Raw genomic sequence first — 24,434 nt, forward strand, 5'->3', positions numbered from 1 at the left:
CACATCAAAGAATTTCCCAATTTGCAAAAATATATTCTTTAGCAACATAATAGTTTTTAGGGATGCAGTGGGTTATGTCTTAGGGAAAGTTTTGCATGACCTCCCATTAATCTTGGTTCTGTAAACCACTCTTGACGACTCCACTGTGTAAGGCTGTGGTAAGCAACAACCTCATGGGCAGGTGATCTCTCCAGTCTCCCAGAACCCTACGTTTAAAAGGGATCCATGCTTGGTTGAATGCTCTGGTATAGTCTTCTTGAAATTCTTTGGACTTGGGTTTTGTTAAGTAAAGTTTGGTGTGACAATGAAGCATGAACATGAGAAGAAGAGATATACACCTCTGTTGTTTGTCTCCCTGTTTGTATATAGTGTTCGCCACGGGTACACAATTCTTAGGGGATGCACAATGCATGGGAATTCACTAATACTCAAAATGAGTATAAGGTAAGCTTCTAGGACTGAGTGAATAAGGGTACGGACAGCCATAAGAAACAATACTCTTTATTAGAATCGAACTTGCTTTGAATTCAGAAGGATAAAATGGCAAAAATTAGTGTTACCCTCAAAGACTTAAGGAATGCAGCGGTAGTAGTCCTCATCACATCCCCACTGAATTCACCAATCTGGCCCTTGTAAAAACAGGACAGAACATGGCGGATTATGATGGACTGCATAAACTTAACAAACAGGTGGGCTCAATCACAACCAATGGGTTGGAAGTGGGATTTTTATTAGAACAGATCTCTGTATTTTGGCATACAGCTATTAACATAGCATATGCATTCTTTCAATGCCCATCAAAAAGCTTTTTTTATTCACCTAAAATAAACTGCAAAACATATATATGTAGTTTTGTTTTAGGATTTTGCTAACTTTCCTCTCTCTGTCATAACAGAATCACAAGGGACCTTGATAATCTTGACATTCTGCAGGATATCATGATGATCTCTTATAGTGATGACATCATGCAAATTAAATCTAGTGAAGAGGAAGTAAAAAGTATTCTGGATAAGATCTGGTATGATACAAGTGTAACTGAGAGTGGGAGATACTCTGTACATATTCAGGGACTTTTTAAAATTTTTTGTAGCCAATAGCCTATAGCATTTTGAAGTATCCCCTCCAATGTAAAAAACAAATTATTTCACCTTATACTTCTGATAACTAGGAGACACAATACTTGTCAAATCTCTCCATATTTTAGGGAGAACATATACCACCGTAGGAAACATTGCTCAACACATTTTCTGAGTGACTTGAAAATCTGCCAGTTTTGAGTGGTGACCAGAACAAGGGATGCCTCTGCATCATGTTCTGGTTCTGAAGTACCTGGTCCTGGTACTCAGATCATATGACCTGGCTCATCCAAAATTGTTATAATTCTCCATAGTAGACCAGGATGGATTGTAGAATACATTCCAACCACTAAAATTTGAGTTGCAATGCAGACACTCCTAATGTTCTAGAGTGAGCTCATGCCATTGAAGAAGAGAATTATTCACTGTTTAAAAAACAGCTCCCCAGAGATTCAAAATGGTGGAACAGGCAGCTTTGTTCTACCACAGAGATACATCAACAGTGTAACAAGCCTTTATGAAAAATACAGAAACCAATTAAAAAGTAATATAACAAAAATAATCACAAAACCAAGAATAGCTGCATTGAAACAGATGAGAAAAGCAATTAAATTCTGTCCACAATAGCTCTAATCCAGCCAGCACAGCATGGTATAATGAGAAAATGCCTAGCTTGTGGCTTTTCCTTTGGGAGGAGAGACAAAAGTGGACTGCATGTCTGAAGTTCTGGCCATGTGGGGCTGCCCGAGGGACTGGTTTCTTTCTCATATAACTCAGAGCACCAGTGAAGAACTGGTAGAGTTTGGAAGCCTGGGTCTCACAGAGGACTGAGGAGAGCTCAGCAATTTCTTGCAGCACCAAAAGACTGTAGTGCTACAGACAACGTTAAGATATATATATATATAATCTTCTTTATTCATTCATCTGTTGATGGACATCTGGGCTCCTTCCATATCATGAACACTGCTGCTATAAACGTTGGGTGCAAATGCCCATTCAAATTATAATTTTTGTATCTTTCGCATGAGTACCTAGTAGTGCAATTGCTGGGTTATTGTTCTATTTTTAACTTTTTGAGGAATCTCCATGCTGTTTTCTAGACTGGCTGTGTCAGTTTGCATTCTCACCACTCACTCTTGAGTGGAATTTAAGAAACAAAACAGATGAACATAGGGGAAGGGAAGGAAAATGAAATAAGATACAAAGAGAGAGGGAGGCAAGCCATAAGAGACTCTTAACTATAGAGAAAAAACTGAGGGTTACTGGAGAGGGGTGGGGGATAGGGTAATGGGATGAGGGTCCCTAAGGAGAGCACTTAATGTAATGAGCACTGGGTGTTATATGCAACACATGAATCATTAAATTCTACCCTTGAAACTAATAATACACTATGTTAACAGACTTATTAACTTGAATTCAAATTAAATAAATAAATAAATAAATAATCTCAAAAAGAAGATAGATCATTTGAAATTATGGAGTCAGGGGAACAAAATGAAAAAAGAAGTGAAGAAAATTTAGGGGACTTCCAAATGAACCAATGTATGCATTACAGAAATCTGTAAAAGAGGATAGAGAAAAAAGAGTAATTTCTTATTTGAAGAAATAATGGCTGCAGACTCTTAATCTGAGGAAGGAAATGCACATCCAAATTCAAGAAGCTAAAAAAACTTGAACTAAGATAAACCTCAAGAAACATACACGAATATATATTATAGACAAACTTAAAAGTCAAAGACAAAGAGAGAATCTAGAAAACAGTGAGAAAAAAGCGACTCATCATGTACAAGCTTCCACAAGATTATCGATGGATTTCTTTGCAGAAACATTAGAGACAAGGAAAGAAGTAGAATGAAGTAGAAGTAGAAGTAGTTATGTTTTGGAAAACAAAACATAACAAACTACAAACTAAGAATACTATCTACAGCAAACTCTCCTTCAAAAATGAAGAAAGACCTTCCAGATGAAGCTGAGGGAGTTCATACCATGAGACCTGCATTGCAAGATGCTAAAGAAAGTTCTTCAGGTTAAAATAAAAGGATGCTTAATAAGAACACAAAGGTATGCAAAAATATAAAGCTCTTTGGTAAAACTAAATATATAGACAAATACAGAGTTCTAAAATACTACAATGGTGGTATGTAAGTCAGTTTCATTCTGGTATAAACTTTAAAAGATAAAAGCTTATGAATGACAACTATAAAACTATGTTAATGAATAGAAAATATGAAAGATGTAATTTGTGACATCAATAACTTTAGGGGGAGATAAAAGAAGTAACATTTTGTATATGATTGCAATTAAATCATTTTCAGTTTAAAATAATTATAGGGGTTTCTAGGTGGATCAGTCAGTTAAACATCTGACTTCTTGATCTCAGGTCAAGTCTTGATCTGGGGATCATGAGTTCAAGCCTTACATTGACCTCCACACTGGGCAGGAGCCTATCTTAAAAAAGTAAAATAGATTATTTTTTGTGTAATCCTCATGGTAACCACAAAGGAAAATACAAAAAAGAAAAGTAGAAAGGAACCAAGGCATGCAACCTTAAAAAAGTCAATAAAATATGAAGGCAGCAGGAAAGGAAAAGAGGAATAGAATAACTAAAAGACATACAGAAAGCAATGAACAAAATGGTAATAACAAGTCCCTCCCTATTAATCATTTTAAATGTATCACTTTAAATAATCACTTTAAATGTAAATGGGTTAAACTCCCCAACCAAAAGATATAGAATAACTGAATAGATTTTAAAAGAATAAGACCCAACTAAATATTATCTGCAAGGGACACATTTTAGATGTAAGGACATATATAGGCTGAAAGTGAAAGGATGGGAAAGATAACCAAAATAGAGCAGGGGTAGCCATATGTATGTCAGAAAACATAGACATTAAGTCAAGTAACAATAATGGTGGGAGGCTGCAATACCCCGTTTTCCATAATAGACAGAATGACTAGACAGATCAATAAGGAAACAGAGGATGTGACTAACACCAGAGATGGATTAGATGTAACAGAAATAAGAAGAACACTTCACTCAACATCAGCAGAATACATATTCTTCTCATGTGTATATGGAACATTCTCTAGAATAGGTCATATGTTAGACTATAAAACATATCTTAACAAATTCAAGAAAAATGAGATTATACAAAATATCTTTTCTGATCACAGTGAAATGTAACTAGAAATCAATAGCAAGAGGAAAACTGGAAAATTCAAGCACATGTGCAAATTAAACAACACACTCTTAAAATACCAAGACGGAATCATTATGAAATAAAAAATATGAACAGAACTATAACAATAAGAATATTGAACCAATATTCAAAAATGTCCCAACAAACAAGAGCTGAGGGGACCAGATGGCTTCACTGGAGGACTCTATCAAAAATTTAAATTAATACCAATCCTTCTCAAATTCTTACAAAAAAGTAAAAAGGAGGAAACACTTCCAAATTCAATTTACAAGGCTGATATTATCCTAATACCGCAATTAAAACACTAAGAAAAAACTACATAGCAACATACTTGATGAATACTGATGCAAAAATCCACAACAAGATACTAGCAAACTGAATTCAATAGCACATTAAAAGGATTACACACTATGCCTCAGTGGGATTTATTTCTGAAATGCAAGGATGGTTCAATATGGGAAAATCAATCAGTATACTACACCACATTAACAGAATGAAGGGGGGAAAATCACGTGATTATTTCAATTGCTGCAATAAAAGTATTTGATAAAACTGAACACTCTCTAATGATAAAAACACTCAGCAAACTAGGAAGAAGGAAATTACTTTAACACAATGAAGGCCGCATATGTAAAACCCATGTACAAAAAGCCGTTATACGGTCTATGTCCATTAGAGATAGAAATCATGAGATCAAGAACAAAAGAATTGAGGTAGAAGTGATTCTTACAATCGTGTTCCGTGACCAATTTGGAAATTTATGCTTTCGGTCTCTGCACCAGGATCTGTGGGATTATATGTTCTATTGCTAGAATAGAAGGCTTATACCAGGGGACAGTGTATGGGTTTCGCTAACTACAAAGTTAGCTACCACTTAGTCATTTGGGGTTATTCATGCCAGTAGACCATAAGGTGAAGAAGAAATCCTAATTGGAGTATGCAACCACCATGAATAGATACTGTTGCTACTGTGCAATGATGTCAAGGGCGTGTATGTCTGGCATTCAGGAGATTCACTGGGGGAGCCTGTCGGTATTCAGTGCCAATGATAACCATGAATGGGTAGCTGCAGCAAGTGAGTCTGACAAAAATCCCCAAAATGGGAGGATTAGAAATTTCAGAAATGAGAGTCTGGGTCGTTTTGCTGGCAACTGAAAGCAGCTGAAAGGAATGTGGAAAGCACAATAGAGGAAAGTAACGACTATCACTAATGAAATGATGGCTAGTTGCTTTAGCAACAGGGACTGTAGATAGCTCCACTTATCATCTTGTTATGTCTTTTTCTTTCCCTAATAAATTTTGTGTGGCCACAACTTTGAAGAATTCCTAACACAACAAAATGAACTCAATACAGGGCATGAATGTATCTGAGAAGTACAACGGATAATTGTAGCCAGCGCCTTTGCTGCTCAGCTCCTATCCTCTGTGCTCACTGTCCCCAGACACACCTGCAGGTCTGTACATGAAGCACAGCTTATTTCTTGCAAGTCATTCGACTGAGAGCGATTTCTGGCCGTCGGAACATGTTAAGCCCACGTAGGACAGACTGAGAGGAACTGGGACTAAAAGTTCTGCCAGCAGCACCAACAGATAACAAACTGGAGTTAGTAGACACATACCTAGGCTTTCTTGCTTTCTGGTGGGGTAACTTTGAGATATGGTTGTCATTCAGCAGTCATCAATGGACCTGAGGACTAATTGCTCACAGTGACTGACTGGCTGTTAACACCTTTCTGTCACCTTAATTCCCTTCCTTCTGGAATGGCCTCCCAAATGAACTGGCACTCAAATCCAATTCATGGTCTGGTTCTGAAGGACTACAATTTATAGCAAAAGATTTTTTAACCCAGGTCGCCCTGAAACCAAACCATGAACTCTTAAGCACTATTGTCCTTCTATGTTCCTTAAAATGTGGCCTATGGAATAATTGCCTTATAATTACCAAGTGACAACGTTTAAAATGAAGATTGTCATATAGTCAATGACGTGCTAATAGCATTGTACTGTGAGAGATGGTAGCTACACTAGTGAGCATAGTGTAATGGTATAGAGAAGATGAATTGCTATGCTGTCCACCTGAAACTAATGTAATGTTGTGTGTTAACTATATTCAAATAAAAAGAATTTTTAAAAAATTAAGAGGTAAAATAAAAATAAAATAAAATAAAAAATAAAATAAAATAGTCCCAGGCAGATGGGTCTTAAAAATTCTGGAGCTTAAAAATGGCTTCAGTATTTTGAATCTCAGTTAAGATTTCCAAAGCCAAGAAGGATGCTCTTTCTACATGTGGTACTTGTATATCATTTCAATTCATGTAGACTGTCCCTAAATGATTAACTACATTCTTATTTCAGGTATGTATGTATGTTGCTTATACTATATGCTTATGCTTATGGATACACTTTAGTTTCTCATAGTAGATCAACAGTATTCAATGAGCTGGGGCGCCTGAGTGGCTCAGTTGGTTAAGTGACTGCCTTCCGTTCAGGTCATGATCCCAGGGTCCTGGGATTGAGCCCCGGATTGGACTCCCTGTGCAGCAGAATCTGCTTCTCCCTCTGCACCTCCGCTTGTTCATGCTCTCTCTCCTTCTCTCTCTTTCTGTCCAATAAATAAAATCTCAAAAATAAAAAAAAATTTTTAAAAGAGTATTTAACAAGCTAAAGTAAGGAAATTCTCTAATCACAGAAAAACAAAATCCAAGGAGAAGAGAAAATGTCTTGAAGAAATGGATTTTTGATCCATCATTCTCCATCTACCAATAATTTCCCATGAGCCCCTCAAAAGGCCAGTTAACCTCTTAGTGTCTATGCTTCCTTATGTGTTAAATGGGACTCATAACCTTATGAGGTAAGGGCACTAAACAACTGAATTATTTAATATTAGATGATCTATAATCTGCCACACAATATTATTTTGAAGATGCCCATACATTATTGATTGCTGAAGGCACTTATCTCACATTATTTGAGTCTGCAGTCTCTCGCAAATTTCAGCTATTATACACACTTTTTAATAGGTGGCAATAAGATACATGCTGTGAGATATTTTTAGCTAAAGTGAGCTAATCCTTGCTGACCTACACTGAAATGTTTTAGGGCTCTGTGAAAATGATAAACCTAATCTTCATCGCAGATGATAAATATTACTGTATTTATTTGTAGTTCAATAAAACTTTGGCAGCTAGGGATTTAACATCTTAGTTTGTATTCTTTATAAACAATCTCAGAGATTAATGTCACAGAGTAATCTGCAGTTCTGTGGTGGCATAAATTTGAATTGTACATACTAAGAGCCTGATATCTGGGAGCCGGTCTCAATGGCACTGAGAGAAGCTAGCTAGCGTCTCTTCATGTGTGCTCACCTCGGCCCTGTCCTCTTCTCTCAGATACGGTACGGTAGCTGTTCCTAAGTGATAAAACCTTGTATATTTGTAAAAAATGGCTCTTCTGGGAGAAATAAACCATTGCTAGTGCTGGTGATGAAACTGAAGAAGTCTAAGAAGTGCTTATTCTTAGCCAGAGAAGAGAGATTTTTAATAAATTAAGGGGTGGAATGTGGCAGTTGGCAGATTTAAATCCATGATGCGATGGAGTCCACCAAATGGGTATGAGAACCAGAAAAATCACTCTATGATATTACTTGAGCAATCATCCTCACCAAATTAAAATTTCATCCATTTGTGCATTTTTATTCTTTTTTTTAAATGGCTAATCTGAAGGTCAGAAAATAAGTTTTCAATTTCAATTTTATTTTATTTTTTTGTGTGTTTAAAACAGACTATTTATTTATTTATTTATTTGCTTGTGTCATGTACAGAACATCATTAGTGTTTGATGCAGTGTTCCAAGATTCATTGTTCAAGATTCATTGTTTGCCTATAACACCCAGTGCCCCATGCAATACGTGCCCTCCTTAATACCCATCATTGGGCTCACCCATCCACCCACCCCCTCCCTTCAAAACCTCAGTTTGTTTCTCAGAATCCATAGTCTCTTTATGATTTGTCTCCCACTCTGATTTCCCACCCCATTCATTCTTCCCTTCTTCCTCCAAACATCCTCCATGCTTTTCCTTATGCTCCACAAATAAGTGAAACCATATGATGATTGACTTTCTCTGCTTATTTCACTAAGCATAATCTCCTCCAGTTCCATCCATGTTGATGCAAAAGTTGGATATTCATCCTTTCTGATGGAGGCATAATACTCCATAGTGTATATGGACCACATCTTCTTTACCCATTTGTCCGTTGAAGGGCATCACGGCTCCTTCCACAGTTGGGTGATTGTGGCCATTGCTGCTATGAACATTGGGATGCAGATGGTCTTTCTTTTTACTGCATCTGTATCTTTGGCGTAAATACCCAGTAGTACAATTGCAGGGTCATAGGGAAGCTCTATTTTTAATTTCTAAAGGAATATCTACACTGTTTTCCAAAGTGGCTGCACCAACTTGCATTCCCACCACCAGTGTAGGAGGTTTCCCCTTTCTCCACACCTCTCCAACATTTGTTGCTTCTTGCCTTGTCAATTTTTGTCATTCTAACTAGTGTTAGGTGGTATCTCGATGTGGTTTTGATTTGAATCTCCCTGATAACTAATGATGATGAACATTTTTTCATGTGTCTGTTAGCCATTTTTTAAAATTAAATTGATTTATTTATTTTCAGAAAAACAGTATTCATTATTTTTTCACCACACCCAGTGCTCCATGCAATCCGTGCCCTCTCTGATACCCACCACCTGGTACCCCAATCTCCCACCCCCCCGCCCCTTCAAACCCCTCAGATTGTTTTTCAGAGTCCATAGTCTCTCATGGTTCACCTCCCCTTCCAATTTACCCCAACTCCCTTCTCCTCTCTAACACCCCTTGTCCTTTTTTTTTTAGCATTTTGTAGGAGAGGTAATATGTTACCGTAGTGCTCTTTCTCATTTCTTTTGTCATTTTTCATAGTGTTTTAGTTTATTTTTCCGCATTTTTGTGGGAGGAAATCACACAATTTCTTTCTTTCTTTCTTTCTTTCTTTTTTTTTAATTTTAGATTTTATTTATTCATTTGACAGAGAGAGAGGAGGAAGCAGGCTCCCGGCCGAGCAGAGAGCTGAATGTGGGGCTTGATCCCAGGACCCTGGGATCATGACCCTGGCCGAAGGCAGAGGCTTTAACCCACTGAGCCACCCAGATACCCCAGATCACACAATTTCTATATGGAAGTGTTATCTCCTACTGTTTGACATCTGAACTGTTAGAGTCCTTATTTTGTTACACTGTATGAGCACTTCAGAAAAAAATGTTAAGATAGATATACCTGACATATTGCTATTGTCCTTGACTTGAATGGGAATATTTATAGAGTTTCTCAAAGTGTATTTTGTAGAACAATTGCTCTCCTTAAAGAAAGAAGTCAATGATAAATTAAACTTTAGAAATATGCCATATGTTGTTCCCATGTTAGAAAGTCAAAGAATGGGCACCTGGGTGCCTCAGTCGTTAAGCTTCTGCTATTGGCTCAGGTCATGATCCCAGGGACCTGGGATCTAGACCTGCATTGGGTTCCCTGCTCAGCAGGAAGCCTGCTTTTCCCTCTCCACTCCCCGTTGCTTGTGTTCTCTCTCTCACTGTATCTCTCTGTGTCAAATAAATAAAATCTTTTTTAAAAAAGTCAAAGAATATATTCACTTACTTATTAAGTGTGCTAAGTAGCTCTATAGTTTAATCTTCTATGGTTAAATTTTATTTAATCCTGGGGTAAACAATCCTCCAGAATTTAAAAAAAGAGAGAACAGTTTTTGATGTCTTATGAAGCCAACATAATTTTGATACCACATTAAAAGGAAAAAAGTATTTAAATCAGTTATCAGTTTTTAATCTCATTCTTATGGGTCATCATTCAATGTGAGAGCAGCAGTGGCAAGGAAAACCCCTACCATGTCTCCAGTGGTCACTCTAGAATGGACACCAAGCCTTCTAACCATTGAAACAAAGTCATAAATGAAAGCTTTCCAACCTGAAAAATTTCCATAAAAATAATAGGAACAACTATTGTGCCAGAGATTGTTGGCCACTAAACTTTGTTGATTACTGAGACAAAATTTACCTACATCTTTTGCAGACTTACGGACTAATCATAGTCCGAACTATGACTCTTTAGTCAAAGAATCATAAGGCAAAAGGTATAAAACTTTGATACATTTGCAAGTAGTTTTCCTGTCTGAACCATGATGTTTTTGCTACATGATTGCCATTATGATCCATTTTCCTCCATTTCAGATTATCTTACTCGTCACATCTACTTCCACTGTCCATGAGAAATTGAATACATAATAAACTTAATAAAGTCAAACTTATGAAATACATTTATACAAATAAAAATCCCTTTTCTCTTTAATAACTTCATACAAAAGGCACTTGTAAAATGTTTAAAAATTTACTGTTGCTTCTATTAGTTACATCTCTGCACTTCAGTGAGATTTGCTAAAAGTACTCTTTTGCTTGTCTTTTGGCCAAGTTTTGAGATCATACATCAGGCTTTTTCACTATATTTTGAGACAGTCTATATATTTTGTTAATTAACTCTCTCCAAAGATTTAAAGGCTTCACATGTTAAGCCTACACCGCAATAATTTCAGTCATATATATTGGTATATTTAGGTTTTCTGTATTCTCTTTAATCAATACTGGTAATGTTAATTTTCCTAAAAAGTATCATTATTTCCAGATTTGGAAAGTCTTAGAAATACCTTTCACTCATGGTTATAATAAAAAGTATCTTTTACCACTTTCTCACTAACATTTTCCTCATGTTGGGAAGGCAAAAGAGAGAAAGAAGAGAAAGTGTCAGTAGTAAGAGCAAAGGAGCATAGGAGAATGGAACAGAAAACGCTGCTTTAGTATTCTTTTCTAAATCAGACTTCTTATTAAAAGACGAGTTAGGTAAGAGAAGTGAAAGTGGATATACAAGGTAAAGGATGGGCTCTCAAAGATTTAGGCAGGCCACTGTTACCCAAATTTCTTCAACTATAAAAAAAATTTATATTAACTAGGGTAGGAGAAGAATCAATGAAACAAGATGGGATTGGGAGGGAGACAAACCATAAGTGACTCTTAATCCCACAAAACAAACTGAGGGTTGCTGGGGGGAGGGGGTTTGGGAGAAGGGGGTGGGATTATGGACATTGGGGAGGGTATGTGCTTTGGTGAGTGCTGTGAAGTGTGTAAACCTGGTGATTCACAGACCTGTACCCCTGGGGATAAAAATATATGTTTATAAAAAATAAAAAATTAAATAAAAAAAAGAATTTATATTAACTATATTCAACATTTGATGTGAAGATTAAGTAAAATATTCTATATTTCTCTGAAATATAATCCTACATTAATATAAACTAGTAGTATTATTTTATAAATTTAATATGTTCCAATCCTGACTCATCCTCTTCTAGCAAATTTCCATTTTAAATGATAAAAGATGATTTTTTTTTCTAGGGAATGATGATTCAAAATGGTACACGTTATTGATGGCAGGTTCTGGCTGACCATGGGACTAGCCAAGAAAAAAGCACTTATAAGATCGGATCAGCATGTGTGTGTGTGTGTGTATACGTGTGTGTGTGTATACATATACACACACACACACACACACTCATTACTGAAAAGGAGATATAATTATCAATATTGATCTTCTAGATGAATTTGTAAATAATACTTCAGCAAATAATTATAACTTTGGAACTACTACTGCCCTCCTTGAAAAGAGTCAGTACTAAGTGTAAAAAGAAAAATAAATATTTAAAAGATGTGACACCTTGAAAAGAAATATGATCAAAAGAGAGAAAGACATTGGCCTGTAGCCCAACTACCTATCTTCTGTTCATTAACCTTTCTATCTGATTTACCCCACTCCTGCCTCCATGATCTAGGCAATTTATGGTTGGTTCTTTGATAATAGCTGCTGGGAAAGTTATTTGATTTTTTTTTCAAGATTTTATTTATTTATTTGACAGAGAGAAAGCAAAATCACAAGTAGACAGAGAGGCGGAGAGAGAGGGGAAAGCAGGCTCCCTTCTAGGAGAGAGCCCGCCATGGGGCTCAATCCCAGGACCCTGAGATCATGACCTGAGCCAAAGGCAGAGGCTTAACCCACTGAGCCATCCAGGTGCCCCTGACTTTTTTCCCATTTTTAACATCATCTCCCTCTTGTTTTGCATTTCATCTATTGTTTTGTTAACAGTGGTGACATCTCACTTGTAAAGAGGGTTTATACTTACTGAAAGTCATCATTTGAGACATTTAGCAAATATCCCTAACCTTTGGGGTAGACATTAAGTGTGTCTGCCTTCGGCTCAGGTCATGATCCCAGGACCCTGGAATTGAGCCCCACATCAGGCTCCCTACTTGGTGGGGAGTCTGCTTCTCCTTCTCCCACTGCCCCTGCTATGTTCCCTCTCTCACTGTCTCTCTGTCATATAAATAAATAAAATCTTTTAAAAAAAATCCCTAAGTTTCTTTACCCTATATCCCTGTGGGTGGCAAACAGAGTTTTGTTAATTAAAAGCATGAGCTGCAAGCCTCTGGGTGGCTCAGTCAGTTAAGTGTCTGCCTTTGGCTCAGGTCATGATCCCGGGGTCCAGGGATCAAATCCTACATCAGGTTCCCTGCTCAGCGGGGAATCTGCTTCTCCCTCTGCCCCTCCCCTCCACAAACGCTCTCTCTCTCTCTCTCTCGCTCTCCCTCACAAAAACAAATAAATAAAAGCATGAACTGAGAACCAAGAAAAAAAAAAGTGCACTTAACTGAAGGCCAAGGTATTAAGACCATGGAAATATCATTCTGCAGCTCATTAAAACATCTATGGAAGTGTACTTCTCTAGAGAAAAATAACGAAATGAAATGTCCATGCTCCATGCTTTCTGCAGGCATCAGTCTGCATAGCTAGAGTGTGGAGGAGGAGGAGGTGCTAGTGGTCCTGCAAAACTTCGGATTCACCTGCGTATCAGATGCCCCAAACTAGGGACATTACATTAAAAATAAACTTCATGAATATCACCAGCTTATTTGGGAGAATGGGTATGACAAGGAGGACCATCTCATGAATGTAAAATATTTAGATAGGCAGATGCACAATAATGGCTGTGCTACAGAGGTGCAAATCTAATTTTCTCCTATCTTCCTTCTTCTCCACTGGGTAACCCAATTTCTTAAGATAAAATGACGGAGACAGTTCAGTAATGACCGAGAAAATCAGATGAACAACTGTAAATAACTGACCTACGCTGTGAGGCACACAGAGTTACGTGACACTTGGGAAACTAGTATTTGTATAATATTTAATTCACAAATCACCTTGAAACCAGATCCTTACATTCTTCCTATGCTAGAGGTGGTATTTTGGAATGCTTTTCCGCTTTTCAAATGGAATAAACAAGCCAAGACTCGGAGATATTCAATGACTGACTAGTCCTGTGCTTTAGAGCGGCTATGCACGAAGCTGGGACCCAAACCCAGTTCCAAATCCCATGCTTTCCCTGCCTTTCTGTGGGAAGGTACAACCCACGCATATGAACCACCGAGGATTAAGCAGACCACATAAGGGGGACACTAGGTGAATGCCCTCACTCTGCTGACGGGTGCAGCTGGTGGGCTGACACGGCATATTTGACTTGGCAGCCAACTGAAGCAACTCCGAAACCAGCTGGAAGGTTTCTTACTGACCTATCTAGCGGTATACCCATATGAGAAATACCGTTACATATGTCTGTAAAACACATATTGATTCAATCTGCAAGCCATGCTTGGATTTGCCTTCCACTTGTGGCTAGCATATGGACCCAGTAGCTAAAGATTCTTCAGGCTCCTTGGGTCCTGGTTGTTCTCTACATCAGCAGGTAAACAAAATCTTGTAACCACCCCCCCTTCTCATGCATCACTTCATGTATTTTTAAAATCATTATTAAAATGCTCAAAAGTTGGAGCATTCGAAGGAACCCCCCCCCCGCCCCCGCCTTGTTTGCAGGACTTTATTGAGTGCTCTCTGAACTGGGGATTTAGACTCAAAGACTCTGACCATTTCTTATAAGCATCATTGTTCCTACTGAATTTTCCCGAAAGGTATGGAAGCTGGTCCTTAAACACTGAGATCATCAAAAAGGATGAACAGATTTTTCTAGGTGACTGCTTCAGCCTGTTGTAAATTACTCTCTAGGAGAGGACATAAGATTCTTCTATCCCTTAATAATAAATGCCAGTTCTTGGATCATTGTTTCTAAACCATGATTAGAGCTGTCCTGAAAGCCTCATGCCAGGTTCCCTCAGCTTTCTGTATTAGCATACAGTTGCATGGTTTCTTTGTTCCAAGAAAAAGCCCTGAGACAACTCTGCTGTCAAAAATATGTTTTTCCTAAAGACAGCCTTTTCAATAAATGGTGCTGGGAAAATTGGACAGCCACATGCAGAAAAATGAAATTGGACCATTTCCTTACACCACACACAAAAATAGACTCAAAATGGATGAAGGACCTCAATGTACGAAAGGAATCCATCAAAATCCTTGAGGAGAACACGGGCAGCAACCTCTTCGACCTCTGCCGCAGCAACATCTTCCTAGGAACAACGCAAAAGGCAAGGGAAGCAAGGGAAAAAATGAACTACTGGGATTTCATCAAGATCAAAAGCTTTTGCACAGCAAAGGAAACAGTTAACAAAATCAAAAGACAACTGACAGAATGGGAGAAGATATTTGCAAACGACATATCAGATAAAGGACTAGTGTCCAGAATCTATAAAGAACTTAGCAAACTCAACACCCAAAGAACAAATAATCCAATCAAGAAATGGGCAGAAGACATGAACAGACATTTCTGCAAAGAAGACATCCAGATGGCCAACAGACACATGAAAAAGTGCTCCATATCACTTGGCATCAGGGAAATACAAATCAAAACCACAATGAGATATCACCTCACACCAGTCAGAATGGCTAAAATCAACAAGTCAGGAAATGACAGATGCTGGCGAGGATGCGGAGAAAGGGGAACCCTCCTACACTGTTGGTGGGAATGCAAGCTGGTGCAGCCACTCTGGAAAACAGCATGGAGGTTCCTCAAAATGTTGAAAATAGAACTGCCCTATGACCCAGCAATTGCACTATTGGGTATTTACCCTAAAGATACAAATGTAGTGATCCAAAGGGACACATGCACCCGAATGTTTATAGCAGCAATGTCCACAATAGCCAAACTATGGAAAGAACCTAGATGTCCATCAACAGATGAATGGATCAAGAAGATGTGGTATATATACACAATGGAATACTATGCAGCCATCAAAAGAAATGAAATCTTGCCATTTGCAACAAACATGGATGGAACTAGAGCGTATCATGCTTAGCGAAATAAGTCAAGCAGAGAAAGACAACTATCATATGATCTCCCTGATATGAGGAAGTGGTGATGCAACATGGAGGCTTAAGTGGGTAGAAGAATAAATGAAACAAGATGGGATTGGGAGGGAGACAAACCATAAGTGACTCTTAATCTCACAAAACAAACTGAGGGTTGCCGGGGGGAGGGGGCTGGGGAGAAGGGGGTGGGATTATGGACATTGGGGAGGGTATGTGATTTGGTGAGTGCTGTGAAGTGTGTAAACCTGGTGATTCACAGACCTGGGGATAAAAATATATGTATATAAAAAATATATGTTTATAAAAAATAAAAAAATTAAAAAAAAAAAAAAAAAAAAAAAAAAAAAAAAAAAAAAATATGTTTTTCCCTAAGTGGGAGGTCAATAGCATCTCCATATCCCCAGCGGAGAAGAAGAAATGAGATGCCAAGGGTGACACCCACTAATCATCTACCTTTCAGGACTTGATTGGGTAATTTTCTCCAAGAATGAAGAAGCTGACAGAAATGCTTTCAAGATGGAAAGTGGGCTTGTAAACCTGCCTGACTTATTATTTTCTGCCTGAAAGCAATAAACATCTGTTTTCTTGATAAAGTAACCAGGTTCATATTTGAAGAGAACAAAGCTATAGCTGGCCTCCAATTATTGATTCTTCTTGAGAACACTGCCCCAGAAGGCTTTGTGCAATGAAATACTGAACTTTACCCCAGGCGCTCTAGATTTCCTGATACAGTCTGTCAATAGCCCAAATTCCATGCCATGAGACATTTTCTCATGCTATAAAATGTTGGAAAATAGCTGGTTGTTCATTTTGATTGAGATATTGGAGTAGGCCAAAGCTTAAGGAAGAGACTCTTCCTCATATATAAACCAGTCTTACTGCTGAATAGCCAGAATTCATTTCCCTGGACTAGATAATAGTTAGGTCTAGAAAGAGATGGGACTTTTGTCTTGTGGTGTGTGTGTGTGTGTGTGTGTGTGTGTGTTGTGTCTGAGTTTTATTATCATACTTAGAACACTCAGACTCTTGGTTCTTGACTAACAAAAGCTTATCCTATTATCTACTATTTTAAAACTATAATAAAACTATTCTTTTATTCATTCATTATCCAGAAAATTTGTTTTAAAGATTTTATTTATTTATTTGACAGAGAAAGAGATCACAAGTAGGCAGAGAGGCCAGCAGAGAAAGGATGACAGAGAGAGGGAGGCAGAGAGAGAGGAAGGGAAGCAAGCTCCCTGCTGAGCAGAGAGCCAGATGCAGGGCTCGATCCCAGGACCCTGGGATCATGACCCGAGCCAAAGGCAGAGACAACGCTCTGAGCCACCCAGGTGCCCCATTCAGCCATTTTTTTTAAAGTATCTCTATGTGCCAGATATTTTTTCAAGTACTTAAAAAAAATTAAGATACAAAAGACAATAATCTCTCTCCTCCTGGAAACTTAGATTATAGGCAATAAAGAACAAGTATAGTAAAGAAAGAGATTGTACACTCTGGTGGTGGGGGGAAATGAACAGAATAATGGAAATCAGAAAAGATAGGTAGTGAGTGGAAGGCAGCTGCAATTTTTAAAAGAATGACCAAGATTACAACTCACTGAGGTGACATTTGAGCAAAGTTTGATGGAGATAAGAGAGTATCCATACATCCAGATCCTCAAGGAAGAATATTCTAGGGAGAAGAGAAAGCCAGTGCATGGGCTAGAAGGCCAAGGAGGCAAGAACATGTCTGAGAAGTTCAAGCAGCATCAAGGAAGTCAGTATTCCCAAAGAGGAGGATCAAGCAGGGAAGAAGCAGAATTTAACATCAGAGAAGTAAGACTGAAAGGGCAGAAAAGGAGCATGCAGACCCTTTTGACTGTAGTGAGAACTTTGGCTTGTACCCTGAGTAAAATAAAGTCTTTTACTGGGTATTAAGCAATGGGGCTATAAGACCTGACTTGCATTTTAAAAGAATCACTATCTACTTTGTTAGAACAAACAAACAAAAAAACAAAACAAAAAGCAAAACTGTGGATATCAGGTAGCAGGTGTAGAATCAAGGAGTTGTTTCAGGAGACTACTGCAACTGTCCAAGCAAGAGGCTCAGAGAAGAGTGGTAGTGATAGAGATGGTGAGAAGTTTGGGATTCTGAATATATTTTGAAGAGTCAACAGGATTTCATGTTATGCTGTGTGTAAGGTTTGAAAGAGTCAAGGATGACCTCAAGATTTTTTATTTCAGCAACTGGGGAAATGGAGATATATCAATAGAGATGGGGAAAACTGTGGATGAAATGATTCTGGGGGAAAATATCATAACTTCAGTCTTGACATGTTATTTTGAAATGTTTATTAGTTAACCTAATGGAGATGTTACATAGGCAGCTATTTTTTTTTATAAAGATTTCATTTATTTATTTGACAGACAGAGATCACAAGTAGGCAGAGAGGCAGGTAGAGAGAGAGGAGGAAGCAGGCTCCCTGCTGAGCAGAGAACCTGATGTGGGGCTCGATCCCAGGACCCTGAGATCATGACCTGAGCCGAAGGCAGAGGCTTTAACCCACTGAGCCACCCAGCGCCCAAAGCAGCTATTTTTATAGGTGTAGATTTCAGATGAAAGATAAAGGGGAGGTATAATTTTTAAATAGCTATGGTAGTTAAAATCATACTGCTGGAGGACAGGACCAAAAGAATAAATGTAGATAGAGAACTAAAGACTGAGTCCTAGAGCATGCCAAAGTTAAGAGGTCAGGGATAAGAAGAAGAACCAGCAAAGAAGAAAAAAGAGTACATGGTGTTCTAACACCACCTCCTGCAACAAAGAAGGGAGAGTCACTAAATGTACAAACGTGAGATTCGTAAGGTAAAGACTTAGGAATCTGAGTTTAGCAATGTAAATCTCATTGGTGACCTTGATAAAGGCCGTCTAAGAATGAGAACATAGCTGGTAACAAGATGGGGAAAACCTGTGTAGTTTCTCTGCGAGTAAGTACAAAAGCTAAAGTGGAAGCTGGGAGGGGAATGGAATCAAAGTAAGTTTTTTGTTTTCTAAATAAGAGAAATAATGAAGTTTACATGTCACGTTGATGGAAAATTCCAGAACAGAGGGAAAAAATTTAATGATGCAGTAGAGAAGAGAGTATTCCTAAAGTAATACCTTGGGGTAAATGAACATAGCTGAGCCGTGGTGCCCTGGACAGATTGGTTTTTGAATGGGAGTATAGGTATTCCATCTATGGTTACAGGTGGACAGACAGAGTAGGTGGGGACAGATGTGGATAACTGGGAAGACATGAGTCTTTTGAATGCTTCTGTTTTCTGAGTGAGTTAAGCAGCAAGGCTATCAGGTGGAAATTATGAGGACAGGGGAGGAATTTTTGAAGGTCTGAAGAAAGGAGAGTGTGGGATATAGTTGTTTATGCCCTTTATGTTTGAAGTGAGGTCCTTGGGGGGTGCCTGGGTGGCTCAGTTGTTAAGCGTCTGTCTTCGGCTCAGGTCATGATCCCAGAGTCCTGGGATAGAGCCCCACATCACACTCCCTGCTCCACAGGGAGCCTGCTTCTCCCTCTCCCACTCCCCCTGCTTGTGTTCCCTCTCTCACTATCTCTCTGTCAAATAAATAAACAAATATTTAAACACACACACACACACAAAATAAATAAAGTGAGGTCCTTGGGCCAGCAGCAGTGGCATCACCTGTGAGGCTGTTAGAAATGCTGACTCTCAGGCCTCAGAACAACTGAATCAAAAAATGCATGTTAACAGGATCCCCAAGTGTTTCACATGCACATTAAAATTTGAGAAGCTCTGGCCTTGACAGTCTGCCGTAGTGGGAAGAACATAAAAGATATGAGCTTTTGATCCAAATAAACTGAATTCTAACTCTACCATTTAGAAGTCATGTGATTTTCAGAATGTTATGTAAGCTCTGTGTATAGGTTTCCTCATCTGTAGATTGGGGAGAACTCTTACTATTAGCCTGATGGTGATGGTAGTCATAATAATGATCAGTAACAGTCACTGAGTGCTCTATCAGTCACAGTCTTGGCAGGAAACAGAATTCACTCACATGGTTTCAATAAGCCATTCTCAGCTCTGGCTTGATTACACCTGCAGAGCTCTCACACGGCACGAGTGCGCCCAGACCCCAACCCAGGCCTGTTACATCAATCTCTAAGGACAGGGGCCCAGGCATTTGTAGTTTTCAAAAGCTCCCCTGGTGATGATAATGTGCAGGAAGAATTGAGAACCACGGCTTTTAGTGAGTAGATTTTAATGAAGGGACTGCTTGCAGAGATTTGGGCAGAGTCAAGGAAGCAGAAATGGGATGTTAAAGCACTCAGGGAGCAGCAGCAGGGGGAAGGTGTTAACCTTCCAGGGCAGCAGAGACACAGGGAGCAAACAGGGTCACTGCGCCAGTGGCGGAGGGCCACCAGGTGGGGTTTCATAATGGAGGGACTGGGTTACTGCCAGAGAAGTAAGCAGGGGAGGGCAGGAAGGGAATTCTCTGGTCTCTCTAGTCCTCTCTCCTGGTTCCCTGACACTTCCTCCCATTGGCTGGCCCCAAACTAAAGTTGGCTGGCGAGGGAACCTGGGTGATATAGTCCTTTCTTTCCTGGGAAGAGACCAGAAGAGAGAAGACGGGAGAATGAATAGGGGGTGGGGGGGTTGCTGAGGATCAAATGGAGAGTAGTCAGTCAGCCCAAGCACTTACTACGGACCAGGCTCTCTTCCAAGTGTTTTACATGTATTAACATTTTAGTAAATGGTTTCATTCTTTTTCATTAGAATCCAGTACTTTTTTATTGAACAAAGGATATGTTCCATATCAATTAATTATTTGAGACAGTTAAATATTTAATCCATTCAGACGCACTATTACCAGAATAGTGCTTTGCATTGGTCTTCAGTAGTAAGGCTTTATAAGGCCCAGAGCTCACCATGCACATTCTCTAGGCCTGCAGTGTGCCCCTGTAAATTCTTGGTAATCATCTGTTTATAGGAATACAATCTGGGTGATGAAACAACTTGCCCTTGTCCTAATGACTTAGCTTTCTAATTTTGTCTTAGGAAAACATGATAGAGAAAGGCACAGTGGGTACCCAAATTTAGATACTGCCAGAATTCTAAGACACATTACACGAACAACACGAAATAAGTCTACAAGACCAACAACAGTTAACCAATGATATTTACAAGGCTTCCTACTTGGAAGAGGGAGATTTGCTTATTTTGACCCAAAGAGTCGCTACCGTCAAAGCTGTGGTTGGATCTCGGTTGACTTCAGTGTTACACAGCAGATGGGAAATAAGCAACACTAGCACAGGTGGTTGTCAGGCAAGGCTCATCTCTGGCAACAACCACTTCCCCCTGCAGCAACCCCATTCCATTTATGGATCAAAAAGATGTATCCAGGGAAAGTGGGGACTGGGATGGGGCACCCAGGGTGGGGGGCAGAGCTGAGCCATCGCTCAGAAGGAACACGAGTACGATCTATACAGGGCAGCTCTCCAAGTCCTGCTCTCCAGCATTTTGCTTCCTCTGACTACATTCACAATTGCCTTACCCGGGGTTAGAGCAACCCATTGCCTTTCAAATTTGTTGCAAAGCATCACTTTTGAAGAAAGTGTTCTGAGGGAGAGATCATACGTCTTTAAAACAACCTCCTGTCTGTTTGTCTAGTGCAGGTTTCCTGCTTCATTAGAATTTCATATCAAGACCTGGCTTTCAGACCACATTGAGCAAACCATTTTTTTTTAACTTTTCTAAAAATTTATTTTGTAGTAATCTCTACACCCAACATGGGGCTCAAACTCATGACGCAGAAATCAAGGGCGGCATGCTCTTCCAACTGAGCCGGCCAGGCGGCCCTTGAGCAAATCCTCTTAAAGGTGTTATCTGGCATATCGTCTTGTCAGAGGTCTCTAGGGAAAAGAAAAGTCTACCAAATTCATAGACACTCTTTCCTAATATTGGAATTCAAGCGCCAGGACTATGAGAGAGAAATTGTTCTCCAAGCCCACCATACCCCAAAGGCTTTAGACTGCTTTCACATTCGGACACTCTACTGAAGAGTTCATGAAGACCGTGTCTCAGCACTGGTGGTATTTATTTAACACGCACTGCAAACCCAGCGGACACTTCCTAATGAGTTTATTGCTGCTGTGGAGTTAAAGCTCCCCCACTCAATAAGCATAAACTTGAGTGTCAAAAATGAAACATAGTCAGTCCTGATGCTTAAATGGCCTGTATCGATCCTCCGGCGGTCTAACTGCTCCAGTCTGGTGCCAGTCCTCTAATTTGTGCCCTGAAGTGTACAGCCACACTTGATTTAGATGTCAAAATAAGGCAGCACATCAGTTTGAGAAATCAACTGCAACATTCTAAAAAATTGGTCTGGATAGCTTCACCTTGCAGTGTAAAGATCATTGCTCCCATGTAAACAAGGGGCTAACTAATATTATTCCCATAGACTTTTTTTTTTAGTGTTTTATCAAAGGAAATGTCCTCACAGTCAAAGCTTGCTGTGTTTTGTGCTTTATCTGTACAGAAAATTCCATTTAGAGAAATTTAATGCCAAAGCTGTAAGATCTGCATTCCTAGAGAATGACTATTTAGGGCATTGTCTTTGAATATGAAGTAAACACACACTCAGAATGTGTGTATGAAGCTCTTTCAATGGCCGAGATAGGCTCACTACTTCTAGAAGTCAAAAGGACCCTGACAACTTGAAGATGCATGGCCTCTGCAAAACACCACTGTGTTCATAGCTGTATTTTCTGCCTCAGAGAAATCTTCTACCATTTCCAATGACATCAAAGATGGTGGCTAAAGAATTAGCAGCAGAGAGGTCAGCCAAATATCTACTTAACACTGGCAAAACACAAGAGAAGCTAATTATCTCCTTCAAACTTAAAGTGAAAAATTTAGAACTTAGAATTATAATACAGACTTTATTTAGTTGAGACTTAGAGATCAACTACTTCTGGGGCGCCTGGGTGGCTCAATGGGTTAAAGCCTCTGCCTTCGGGTCCTGGGATCAAGCCCCACATCAGGCTCTCTGCTCGGCGGGGAGCCTGCTTCCCTCTCTCCCTCTGCCTGACTCCTGCCTACTTGTGATCTCTCTTTCTCTGTCAAATAAATAAATAAAATCTTTTTTTTAAATAATCAACTACTTTTTATGATAAAAGAAACACAAGTCCAAAGAGAAATGAAGTGACTTGTCCAAGGTAAAGAGCTTGCCAAGAGGTAAGGAAAGGACTAGAATTCAAGCCCTTTTCCCAAAACTTACTCTAGTAGGTTGACTTTTTACTAGACTGGTGTGGGTTTACTTTAATCTTACGATTTCCAGGAGAAAAAGGGTCTTCAGTTCCTTTTTGCTGAAGTTTGATATTGCTACAGAGATAACCTCAATGTTCTGAAAAAGTCATTAGCAACAAGTTCTTTAGATTTCCTGTTCTTAGAAAGTGCGCCTTCTTAAGTCTCTCACTGTATTGGGTTCCTTTAGTTTTCCTGATACATGAGGCATTTTGATAAATGTTCTTTACTCTAAAATATTTGATCATATACAGTGCCCTATCAATACGAATGTCAGTTTTAATCCATCCTCCCAGTAGTCAGTAAATTTGCAACCAGAAAATCAGAAGCTGCTACCACTGGCTCTGGTGATCAACAGTGTAGGCTTTTCGAAATAGAACTGAGTATTAGAAATGGATTTCTTTGGTTAAAGTAATGGCTAATCAAGTAGCATAATAGATGCCAAAAGTAAGTTCTCCATGGCAAGATGAATAGTTTTCAAACTTATGGTTAGGCTAAAGTATTTTGGAGACAACCCACACTTGCCTAAAAAGGGTACAGGAATCTTGCAGATTCTTCAAATCTACCTTTAATAATAGCACCTGAGACTGTATTCCTAAGTTGTGCTGTGTCCGGACAAGAGGCCAGTTATAAACCTGACTGCATCCAGCTTCAGAATTCTTTTGTCAGCCTCAAGTAAACCTGTCATTCAGAGTGTGGTTAGGGCACCTGGAAGAAGAGAAAATATTTAAGATGACCAAAGGTTCTGGTTTGCTTGGAACTAAGGAGTTTTCTGGATTGATGACTTCAATGCTAAAACTGGACAATCCTGAGAAAACTGGGACCATGGGCACCTCACTTACTACATGGTTCTGTGAATTGCTATGTGCCTGTTTGCTAATAAATGATGATCTGTGGGTCAGTACTTAGTCTGACACTTGTAATTGTACAAATTACCTGATAAGTTCACCGTGGAAAACCCTGTATTTATAATACCTATTTCCTATTGTTGGTGCAACCAGTATCTATTTTTTAAAAACCTAGTGGTTTTGTGGCCAAATTGACTTAGGTGTAATTTTTCCCACCCCGATTGAGATGTGGAAAAAACATATTTTATATCCTACTGGTCTGGATATTTGGGTACCTAAATAATCATATAAATATAAACCTGCAGGGGTGCCTGGGTGGCTCAGTAGGTTAAGGCCTCAGCCTTCAGCTCAGGTCATGATCCCGGGGTCCTGGGATCGAGCCCCATATCGGGCTCTCTGCTTGATAGGGAGCCTGCTTCCTCCTCTCTCTCTCTCTGCCTGCCTCTCTGCCTACTTGTGATCTCTGTCTGTCAAATAAATAAACAAAATCTTAAAAAAAAGGGACGCCTGGGTGGCTCAGTTGGTTGGACAACTGCCTTCGGCTCAAGTCATGATCCTGGAGTCCCGGGATCGAGTCCCGCATCGGGCTCCCAGCTCCACGGGGAGTC

The sequence above is a fragment of the Mustela putorius genome, unplaced genomic scaffold (assembly GCF_011764305.1).
Source record: "Mustela putorius furo isolate JIRA1106 unplaced genomic scaffold, ASM1176430v1.1 tig00003976_pilon_pilon_pilon, whole genome shotgun sequence".
NCBI lineage: Eukaryota > Metazoa > Chordata > Mammalia > Carnivora > Mustelidae > Mustela > Mustela putorius.